Consider the following 11,633-nt stretch of genomic DNA (forward strand, 5'->3'; position numbering starts at 1 on the left):
ACACCATATATGCTCCTACTTCTTGAGTCGGGATCTCTTCCAATTGAGGTTATGGGCATGGAAAGGGTTGTGGAGTACATGATAAAGATGCGTCAAAACCCCTCACATCGACTTCCTACAATTGCATGGGAAGCAAGCAAAAAAGTTCAAAAGACGCATAAAAGCAAGATCTTGAGCACGGGATGGATGCACGACATAAAGAAGTGGTTTGGGAGATGGGATGCATTACACTTGCTACATGATGCTTCAATTGACTCTCAAGTGAATGAAGCTTTTCTACAACGCCAATGTATTACGGCTTGGGAGAAATCCGGTGGGTCACGCTTCATACATTACACCACCTATATTGCCCCCAACTACAAAACCATGTTCTTCGCTGAGAGAGGAAACCGTACTCACACTTACATGCTTGAGCCTATTCCCTTGTCCGCGATACGCACTATCGCAGCAATTCGGCTTAGCTCCCATTTCCTTCGATGCGAGATAGGGCGTTCGGGCAATGGAGAAGAGTCAAATCGATTGTGCACATTATGCTCACTGCAAGTTCGAGAGTCTGAGTACCACACACTACTAGAGTGCTCAGCTTTTGATCACATCCGAACTTGCTTCTCTCACATTTTCAGCCATAACTTAGACCTACACACTTTCCTCTCCCAGCCAAAAAGTGGGCTCTCCATTGCGACTCTCATCACTACAATTTTGGAGCATCGAGAGTCACTCATCAGCCATACACATACTACATCACATGTAACTTTGGTCCCATACGTCATATTTGACCTCCGAAGACAATAATAAAATCTATCTATCTATCTATCTATCTATCTCTCTCTCTCTCTCTCCGCAAATGTCACTACGCAGTAATGAAATCTGGCATAGTCACAAGGTGGGATTATTCCATGACACATGGGTGCTAAGGATGACGATGACGATCGTTTTCCACCTCACGAGCTCCTCGCAAGGGAGAAGCAAGGAGCCAACACACAACCTTTTCAGTTTGTGAAGGACCTGGGAGGACTCTGAAAGGCAGAGACTTGAGACGTGTACGCAACACTGTTTGGAGCAAGATGGGAGTTGCTGATTGATCTATGGGATTTTTCAATCTTGTCCCAAATTTGCGAATCAATTTCTTTCCATTTGGGGACCTTCTCTTAGAGCTTTCCAAGCATAAACAGCTCAATTTCCCTCGTTGCTTGGTTTTTTTTTGCAAGTTGCAAGATCCGAGTTGCAGATTTATACATTACGTTTACATTTCTTTGGCACGTGGTTTGAAGCTAGAGACTGCAACGTACATAGTAGTTACTAGTCCCCCTTTTGTCCTTCTCAGTGGCAAAGATTTGTTTTAAGCTAGAGGTTGTCGCATACATAGTAGTCCCCCTTTTGTCCTTCTCATTGGCAAAGATTTGTTTTGAAGCTAGAGACTGTAGCGTACATAGTAGTCCCCCTTTTGTCCTTCTCATTAGCGTCTCTCCGGTGTTCTAGCGAGGAGGGAGGAACCAATTGCTCCACTACTCACAAAAGCATATGTTGCACCATATGCTTTTTCTAGTTCCTTTGTAGGCTTGGTCTTGTCCATGTAGTCATTCCTTGCAGTGCCAATACCAAAACCTAGCTCCTTCATTACAGAATTAGCCATCCCCCTTCGATGAAATCCCCAAATTTAATTCATTGGCAACACTCATCCTATGCTTCTCAAAATCTATCCCAGAGCCAGCACTCTTCATGTCCCAAATGTTTTCCTCCTTCAGGTCATCTAACTCTTCAACCATTCCAACATTAATAAGAAAAGAATCCTTAGGAGATGAGGACACAGAGACTGATCGTGTGACAAGAGGCCGACCCATGCCAAAAACTACATTTGATTGGCTGTTTCTCACCCCAGGTAACACAAATAAGAAAAGAATCCTTAGGAGATAAGGACACAGAGACTGTTCATGTGACAGGAGACCGACCCATGCCAAAAACCACATTTGATCAGCTGTTTCTCACAATTCTGGCCTCGTAAAATGCTACCTAGGGCAGCAAGAGGAGAGAAGGCCTTAGAGCTCGGGCCACCCAACCAAGCCATAGTGTCTTCTCAAAGTGATCAAAAACCCTAGAGACCCATATGGATACTAAGGCCTTTAGTAGGCCAAAGAAGGCAAGCAAACGAGAAGGGCCAATGCTCAAGACTCCCATCTCTAGGTGAGTTCAGACGAGACAACGGCAAAAGTTTCGATTTCATAGGTTGTTGGGGTTTTGTTCACAAGAGGCAGAGGAAAACTGAGGAGCATTTGAAGAGCTACATCGTACTGGTTTAATGCAGGCCTCTTGCACTGTCGATGCAGGTTCAAGCCCTCATCTTCGCGATCCGCGTTGAAAAGTGGGTGGATGAATTCGATTTCCAAGGGAGAGGGGGTCGCCCAATATTGTGTGGATCCAAAAGTGTATAACATCGTTTTTCCTCGATTTCCATGTGACACGTGGAAGTATGCACCTTTGAATGCGCCTTTTGTTGGGTCGTATGAACCCAACGTCTCTTGATAGCTCAAGGGGGAAGTAATTGTTCAACATAAAATCATTAGCTTCACACCGTCATCCAACAAATTTTGCATAGTGGGCCTTGCATTCTTTCAACCAATGTTTTGGCAACTTGTTACCGTACTATTTAAGTGTCTTCAAAACCCAACTTTGTCATTTGTCACCAAGGTTGATTTTTAACGATTATCTAATTTCCATGTTTTACCGTAAAAATGTGAGACTCTACAAAAAATACTATGATATAGCCCCAAATTTAAAGGGCAAGGGTGCCCATTAAAAATCAACCATGATGGTCAAATCTCTTAAGCACTATATACATCGTTTTTAGTATGAATCATAATCCTTAGAGATATCTATCACAACATTGAAGGAAGATCCAGATAGCGTTTGGGATATTCTTTTAGTTATTTTGAATACTGGCCAATGATAGTTCAATAATATTTCTAACCAACAAATCCAATTTTTAACTCAAGAGGCTGTGCCCTCTTCTATTGAAGGTGGTATGATGGTTGATGAGACGGATATTCATAAGACAATGTGGGCAATCCATCATATACAAAAGGGTAGTAGGGTTCAATGTTAGGGATGGCTAGGATCTAGATTTGGTAAATGCGGGAAAAACATAAAGAACACAGGTGCAAATACAGTTGCACCATCCTTTTGAGGCATTTCGCACATGGGATAGGGGGATAACTACTCAAGGTAGCGCTTCAAAGGCACAATTCGTGTGGTTCTGCAATAATAGTGTGGATCACACATGGAAAATCTGTAACACTCAATGTCTTGCAAGAGTACCAAGTACTTGGCCTAGGGAAAAGGGAACAAACATAAATTCCTTAGAGCTGTTATCTAGAATTGGAGACAAGGGGCTTCACCGTAAATAAAATCGCAGCAAGGGAGACTAGTAAAGTGCCTTATTGGCCAGGACTATCGATTCAGGCCTCAAAGAGAATTGAATCGGCTGTGATCATGGAAGCACATGTTCTTCAGCACATTGTCATGAAGGTAGGCATGCACGAAAAATTATTGGTGGACATCTTCTTCTCAAGTTTGAGGAGAGAGGTATGAAGTTCACGTTGGTAGTAGTTCGATGTATACATGTAGAGACTTTGCAGAACGAGTGGTGCAAAGCAAACCATATATGGCCTGCAAGCATATTACTACATATTCCTCCGCTATTTTGGCTTGGATTTGAACCACAATATGTTTGTCCATCAGAGCAAGCTAACAAATGGAGATCTGCTACGAGCAACTTAAAACATAATTTTCTTGGATTTATTCGATCAATTGCACTTGTGCGCATACAATTTTGTGTGTAATTGCAGGCTGATTTGGTATTGAAACTCTTTTAATGAGAAATCATGCTTCGAGATGATGGGGATGTCTTTTGATTTGCAGTTTGTCTACTTTGTGGATATCATATATTTTTGTTAATGGATACTATGTGCTCAGTAAAAATTGTTTTGCGGTTCATCTACTTTGTTCAAAACATATTTCTTTGATAGTGGATGTTGTGTGCTGAGTTCAAATTGTTAAAGGAAACGCAAGTGAGTAATAATGAAAAAAGCTCCCTCCAATAAGCTCTCTCCAACAACAACGTGGAGAGCTTAAAGCTTGCAAACATTGCCCTGGTAGAGGAGTAGGAAAAAGCTTCCTCAAAAGCTTCCTTCAAAAGCTCTCTCTATACCCGTCCTCATCTCATCTAGCCTTGGGGTTGTCCCACCCCCTTCCTGTGGGACCTTTGTACCCTTCTATGGTTTTATTTTAATAAATTTCTACTCTTCTAAAAAAAAGGTGTTCATCATTGAATTGTGTTAGGACTTTCTTGGATTGCTTCAAACTACAAAACAAGTAAACATTCAGCTAACAAATGAGAAAGTTAACCAACTTGGCAATTTTGATTTTTTTTTCCGAATGTAGTAGAAATTGAATTAAAAGTAAAGCTGAAAAGTATAGAAGGACCCACAGGAAGGGGGAGCGTACCCCCAAGGACAACAAATTACAACATGAAGAGTAAGTCCTTAAATATAGAATCTAGGGGCAGAGTAAAACATTGGCACCTTTTTCTTCCATTGAGGCCATATGAAAAGCTTTTGTAGACTTGAGACAGATGAAAATGGATCAGTTGGTACAGTAAAGACTTTATTACAAAGCGAAGTTGAGCTTTTCTTGAGCTCATATAGAAGGGCAAAAGAGTGATCAAAAGTAGACTAAAATAGAACTGCATTCCTTCTTAGCCAGACAAACCACAGAATAATCCCCCTCCAAACTGTCCACGTTGTTACCATATACATGTGATGTGTGTGAACACACTAGGACCGCCAATGCATTTTTTCCCTCTTTAGGAGTTTTTTTCCCCCGAGCATTGTATATACGCCCATCACACTAGGGCTATCTATCTTTCCATTGCACACTAAGTAAAACACTCTCTATTGTGTGCCTTGAGCTTCCTTCGTCTTCTCTCAGCTGTGTGCGTTTCTCCGCAACCCTAATTCCAACAATTGGAGACTTATGACCCAAGGAAATCCAGAAGATGTCAAGTTTGATGCATTATGCACATTGCTGTTGCAAGTGTCACTTTCCAGAAAAAACAGGACTAAACAGCGTGCAGTTGAACATGCTTTTATTGCTTCTCAAAGAAAGGGTGGTAACAGCAATGTAGCCACTTCTTATGGTTCTGCTGCGAGTGGCAAAACTTCTGTTCCCAATGCTTCTGCTAGCAGCACTTCGTCTGGCAATTCTGATGATAAGGGCAAAAAGAAGATGTGTTGCCATTATTATAAAGCTAATGATCACTTGATCAAGCAGTGTCCTAAGTTGAAGGCGAAAGAGGCTAAGACGAAAGAGGGTGGTTCTACTACAAATGCAGCCATTGTGAGTCATTTGTAAAAGGAGACTGTAATGCTGATGCTGATGCAGAATGAGCTTTTAGCCCAGAGTGCACTTACAATCCTGCTGTCCATGATGCATGCTTGTCAGTTGTTGCAGATTCACATGTGTGGTATTTCAACACTGGTGCTACAAAGCACATTACCTCACATCGTGAATTTTTCACCTCTCTCAAGTCTGTCCCTCATGGGAATTCAGTCACTTGTGCCAACAGTGCCTCTTATTCGGTTCAGGGAGTTGGAAAGATTGTGCTTACTGCTGCAAATGGCAGTTCCTTCACACTTGTTGATGCACTTTATGTACCTGGGATCAAGAAAAATCTCTTGTCTGTATCTGCACTTGCTAGACTTGGACTTACAATCAAATTTGTGGATGACAGCTGTACAGTTCATGATCTTAGTTTTGGTGATGAAATTGTTGCATCTGGCCTTTTGTGCCGTCGGCTGTATAAGCTCACTTTGTATGACAAGTGTGGACAAAATTTTGCAAATGCTGTTGCAGATTCAAGGGATATTTCAGATGCAAAACTTTGGCATGCACGTTTTGGTCATCTGAATTTTTCCAGTTTGCTGCGTTTGCAGAAATTTGATATGGTTGCTTCTTTGCCGCCTTTTGAAGCACCTGTCAAACATGTTTGTGAAGGCTGTATTTTGGGTAAGATGCAGTGTTCTAAGTTTCCAAAGGATGGTTCAGTTCGGACCACATGAAGGTTGCAGCTTGTGCATAGTGATGTTTGTGGGTCCATGCAAACTCCGTTCTTGGGCAATTACCTTTACTTCGTGACTTTCATTGATGATTACTCCAATCATGCATGGGTATTTCCGCTTAAAGCGAAGTCCGAAGTTTTTATATGCTTCAAACAATTTATGGCTATGGCTGAAAATGTCTCGAAATGTATTATGGGCACCCTCCGTTCCGATCGAGGGGGGAGTATATGTCTCATGAATTCAATGCATTTTTGGCTAGTCGTGGGATAAAACACCAATGTACAGTGCCTTATACACCTCAACAAAGTGGTATTGCTGAGAGGAAAAACAGGTCACTTACGAAAATGGCACGATGTATGGTCAAAAGTCAAGCTTTGCCACATTCTTTTTGGCTTGAGGCCATCATGTGTGCCACTTATGTACTAAATAGGTGTCCTACGAAATCTTTGCAGTCTATTACTCCATATGAAGCATGGCATGATAGAAAGCCTTCTATTGAGCACATGCATGTTTTTGGCTGTTTGGCATATGCTTTGGTGCCACAAACACAGCGCAGAAAATTGGATGATAAGGCTGTCAAATGTATTTTTGTTGGTTATAGTGCTGAAAGCAAAGGTTACAGGTTGTATCATCCGCAAACAAAATGTATTTTGGTTTCACGAGATGTAGTATTAGTGGAAGATTTTGTTAAACCCTTGCTATCATGTACTAGAGACAGTAATGTAAGCTCACAGGACATTTATAACACTTTGGTTCCTCTTTTCAGTGGTGGAAATACGAATGTAGGTTCTAATGAGGAAAATGTACAGCCTATGGGGGTTTCTGAAAATGTTACAGATCAGCCTATCACTGATGTCGATGTACATGATGTACTTGATGAGGAAAGGGCTGAAAATGAGCAGGCTAGAGGTATGCCAAAATGGCTGGTGCACACTTTGTGTGATAGTAAATTGGATGCACCTTTGTCTAGTCGTACTCGTTCAAGCTCTCGCCATGCATCTTATGCATCAGATTTTTATGCTTTGGTTGTGTCTAGCTTACATGATGTTGAGGAGCCTCTGTCTTTTGATGAAGCACATAATTGAGAAAATTGGATGACTGCCATGCAATCAGAATATGATGCACCTATAGACTTTATGTGATTTGCCTCCTGGAAAAAAGGCCATTGGTACAAAGTGGGTTTACAAGTTGAAACGCAAGCCGGATGGTGAGATCAATCGCCATAAGGCTCAACTTGTTGCAAAGGGTTATGCACAGCAAAAAGGCATAGATTATGAAGAGACTTTTGCTCCCACTTTTCGTATGACTACTGTGCGTTTTCTATGTGCATTGGCAGCTCATTTTGGTTGGGATGTACATCAATCAGACATTGTTACTGCTTTCTTGAATGGTGACATATTTGAGGAAGTTTATGTAACGCAGCCTCACGGTTTTGCCCTAATTACAAAGAAACCTCTAAGACCACGGCTTATAGCTCCACTACATCCTCCACTTTTTGTTAAGTTGCCTTGCGAGATTTTGTGGCACTCCTTTTTCTAGTATGAAGGAGAAGTAGATGTTTGTAGCCATCTATGCAAACTGAGCCTTATACATGTTAGATCTTGGGGGAAGGTTCAGCGTAGACAAAATTAATTGTAGCCTACTGACACACCATGTTGCATCTTGGTGGGAGATGGGAAATTTGCCTTGAAGGGCCTTTGTTGAAGGTGGTTGATGGGCCTGAAACAAATCATCCCACTGGGAGATACCAGCCTTGTAGCATCTATGGCACTTCCTTGTGAGGGGGATCCCTTTAGTACCTGCAAAATAACCAAACCAAGGAGAGTCTTGAAGAAAAAAAAAGAAAATTAGTGTGAATCTGCTTGACTGGTCTCCATTTTGCCCTATGGCAGGCTTGCCAAAATCTGTAGATTAGTTTGGAGCCATAAGGGATAAAATTTGCAGAGGAAAAAATTAGCTCCTTGAAGGTAAGGTTAGTCCAAGATTTGTAGTTCCTCAGTTTGAATCTAGAAATGTTGAACTGTCCAAAAGTCCTTAGAGTTAATACTTCTCAATATCCACTTACCAGCTAATTTGTCTGAGATTAGTTGTAGGTTCAAAATGCCTAAACCTCCATTTTCCTTAGGAGAGAAGCAAACAACCCAAGGTACTTTGGCAAGCTTGGTGAGTTGAAGGTCTCCTCCCCAAAGGAAATTTCTAAACAAGGAGAAGGAAGCTTGAAGTTGATATTTAGCAGGGGACCAACATGCAAAAGATAAATGAGAGAGGGCATTATGTAATGATTTAAAACAAAGGCTCTGCTAGCCAATATGATGCTTGTGGAGATTGTCTTGGAGCTGTTTTTCTTCAAGAAGGACATGCCATAGCATATGAGAGTAGAAGACTCATATCTGATGAGAAAATTTTGGGCATCTATGAAAAGGAGCTATTAGGTGTTCTACATGCCCTAGACACATGGAAGCACTATCTATGGGGGACTCCATTCATCCTACGTACGGATCACCAAAGTCTCAAGTACTTCATGACACAAACGAAACTTTTTGATAAACAAATGAGGTGGGCAAATTTTCTTTCACAAGTTAATTTTCATATTGCGCACATAGAAGGCAAGCACAATCTCGTGGCCGATGCACTATCAAGATGGCCAAAAGTAAATGGGGTGATGATAGCCACTCACAATGATCTATCACATATGATAGATGAGTATGCTATTGATCCCGATTTCCAGGATATAATTTCAGCCCTTGCATTAGGGAAGAAAGTACAACCCTTCACTTTACAAGATCGTTATCTTCTCTATGGCAAACGGCTATGTGTTACTAACTCTCTTTGAGAGAAAGTAATGTATGAATCACATGCTCCACCTTATGCGGGGCATAGAGGGATTCAATCTACTCTTCGAGGAGTAGAAACGTATTTCTATTGGCCTACCATGAAAGCAAACATTCAAGATTATGTTTCAAACTGTATAGTATGCCAAAAGACAAAATTCGATAGAGGGAAACAACCTGGATTACTCCAGCCTTTGCCAATCCCTAATTCACCATGGGAAAGCATATCCATGGATTTTATCTTTGGATTGCCCAAGTCTATCCATGGGAATACGGGAATATGGACAATAGTCGACAGGTTTAGTAAACAAGCACATTTTATACCTGTCAAAAAGACTATTAAATCACATCAAATGGCAACCCTCTTCATATCTCAAATTTTTAAGTACCATGGCTTGCCTACATCCATTATGTCGGATAGAGATCCACCGGAAAGAGATCCAAGAATGACCAGTAATTTTTGAAAGGGTATATTTGAGAATTTAGGTACAAGGCTAAACTTCTCTTCGGCCTATCATCCACAAACGGATGGCCAAAGTGAAATAGCTAACCTAACCATTCTAGATCTACTAAAGGCCTATGTCACGGAAGTAGATCAACGCGAAAAGTATCTACCACTTATAGAGTATGCATACAATAACATTGTGCATACTACTATAGAAAAGGCACCTTTCGAGGTCATAGAAGGTAGACCCAAAAGTCCCTTGCTACTTAAGGTACATGGAAACATCTTTGCTGTTGATGGATATAGCCGAGACCTACAACAATCTTTTCAAAAGATTAAGGAAGCTATGTCCATCTTACAACAAAGGCAAAGGGCTACTGCTAACAAGCACAGAAGAGCCGTAACCTTTAAAGAAAATGAATGGGTTTTACTTACGTTTCCCAAGGCTCGCTTAAGGCAAACTACAGGTAAGAATGGACACCAAAAGTATTATGCTAAACTAACAAAAAGATCTATGGTCCATTCCAAATTCTTAAATCAATCAATGAAACGGCTTATAAATTAAAGTTACCCAACCACGGGCTCATTCACAATGCTTTTCATGTAACCCTACTCCAGCCTTTCAAAGGAGAGCTTCCAAAAGAAGACATTATAGAAGATCCTCCCGAGATTGGAGATCAAGAACAGATACTCCAACCAGAGTCCATCCTACGACATGAATACAAGGTATTAAGAAGTGTTAAGACTATCAGACAATATCTTATCAAATTAAAAAATTATCCTTTTAAAGATGCTAAGTGGATGCAAGAAGTACAACTTAAGGATAACATGGACCTTGTCAATGCTTACAATGATACAAGTAAGCAAATGTAAATACGATATGAATGAATAAAGTTTTTTCTTATAAGACTCTCTTTCTCTTTTATTGTGCACAAATTTGAAAATATGCATGCTTAGCATCAAGTTTATGGCGACTACATCTCCCAAACACCAAGTAAAACTTGTCACTTTACTTTGGAAATATGATATTGACTAATTTATAAAGTGCAGACATGCTTGCAGCAACTTAGTCTCTCAAGCAAGCACCAAATGGATTAGTCATCCATTTGGGCATGATGTCGTAGGGTAAAAAGGGATCCTATACCCGCTATGCAACACGGACTAACGAATATGCTTTACCATAGTCGATGACAACTATGATTTCAAGGGCGAGGTAATGTCATAAAAACTAATAACTAACAATTCCAAATGATTCTCTCTTATTAAACTGATCATTTAGTATGGGAGGATAAAGGGAACAAGGGTTAGAATATTACAACCTGCTATTAGACTTGTCTCAACACGGGATCAAGAAGAGAGAGATGTTAGCATCTCCCTAAAAAGGTCCAAATGGAGACAGTCTACCAATGATCATGTAATGGAGCTCAAGGAACTGACGGTTTGCTTCATTAAAGTTTCCAAAGGTAAATGTTACAAGTGCTTAAGGCTAGGACCATTAGATACGAAGTTAGGGTACACTATGAGCTATAATTTAGTAATTTCTAAATTACAGGGAACACTCCTAAATTTTAGGAAGCACATTTGAGTTAGTCAATATACTCAGTGAAGTCTGAGTATGTGGTATAAGGTATAAGGAGACTACCTAGGACTGATTAAATTTGTCAGTCCCAAATTAGAAGGTAGCTGCTACCTCGAGGCAACCGCATAGTCTTCCCTAAGGTATAGCTAAAAGATGGTCCTAATGATTTATGTTATGTTCCTTATGTTTATGGTTCAATTAAAAGACCATGGTCATTTTAAGGTATAAGGTTAATGCCACCTAAGCATGCCATGTCAGCATGCCACATAGGATTAGCACATGAGCAGGCATGGAACACACATGGGCTCAAGGAGACTTCCAGAAGATGAGGTGAATCATCTGGCTCAGGGAGGAAGTCTTGACGAAGGTACAAAGGCTCACTCTCACTTTCTATAAGGCTTCATTAGGCTATCCAATAGGCATCAAGCATGTAAAGGGCAAGGCATGGGCCAAGAAGGCCAAGGGCCCATGTAGCTAAGAGAGAGAGGAAAGTGAGGCAAGAGAGAGACAAAGGGGGGGCATGGGAGACTTTCATCCCTCTATGTGTGTGTGTGTAGTGTGTATAGAAAGTTTTGACTTTGGAAGCTCTACTCACAAGGCTCAAGGTTTGAGCAAGCCTTCACACAAAGCCAAGGTCCCTAGTGTATTTCGGGCATTCTTCAAGC

General features: G+C 40.9%; 1 pseudogene; it reads right to left on the reverse strand.

The window, feature by feature from the left end:
• Window positions 1-1,456: 1,456 nt before the first annotated feature.
• On the reverse strand, window positions 1,457-2,065 carry LOC147437435 (uncharacterized; annotated as a pseudogene).
• Window positions 2,066-11,633: the final 9,568 nt, after the last annotated feature.

This window comes from Adiantum capillus-veneris, chromosome 17 (genome assembly GCF_014529385.1).
Source record: "Adiantum capillus-veneris isolate H3 chromosome 17, ASM1452938v2, whole genome shotgun sequence".
NCBI lineage: Eukaryota > Viridiplantae > Streptophyta > Polypodiopsida > Polypodiales > Pteridaceae > Adiantum > Adiantum capillus-veneris.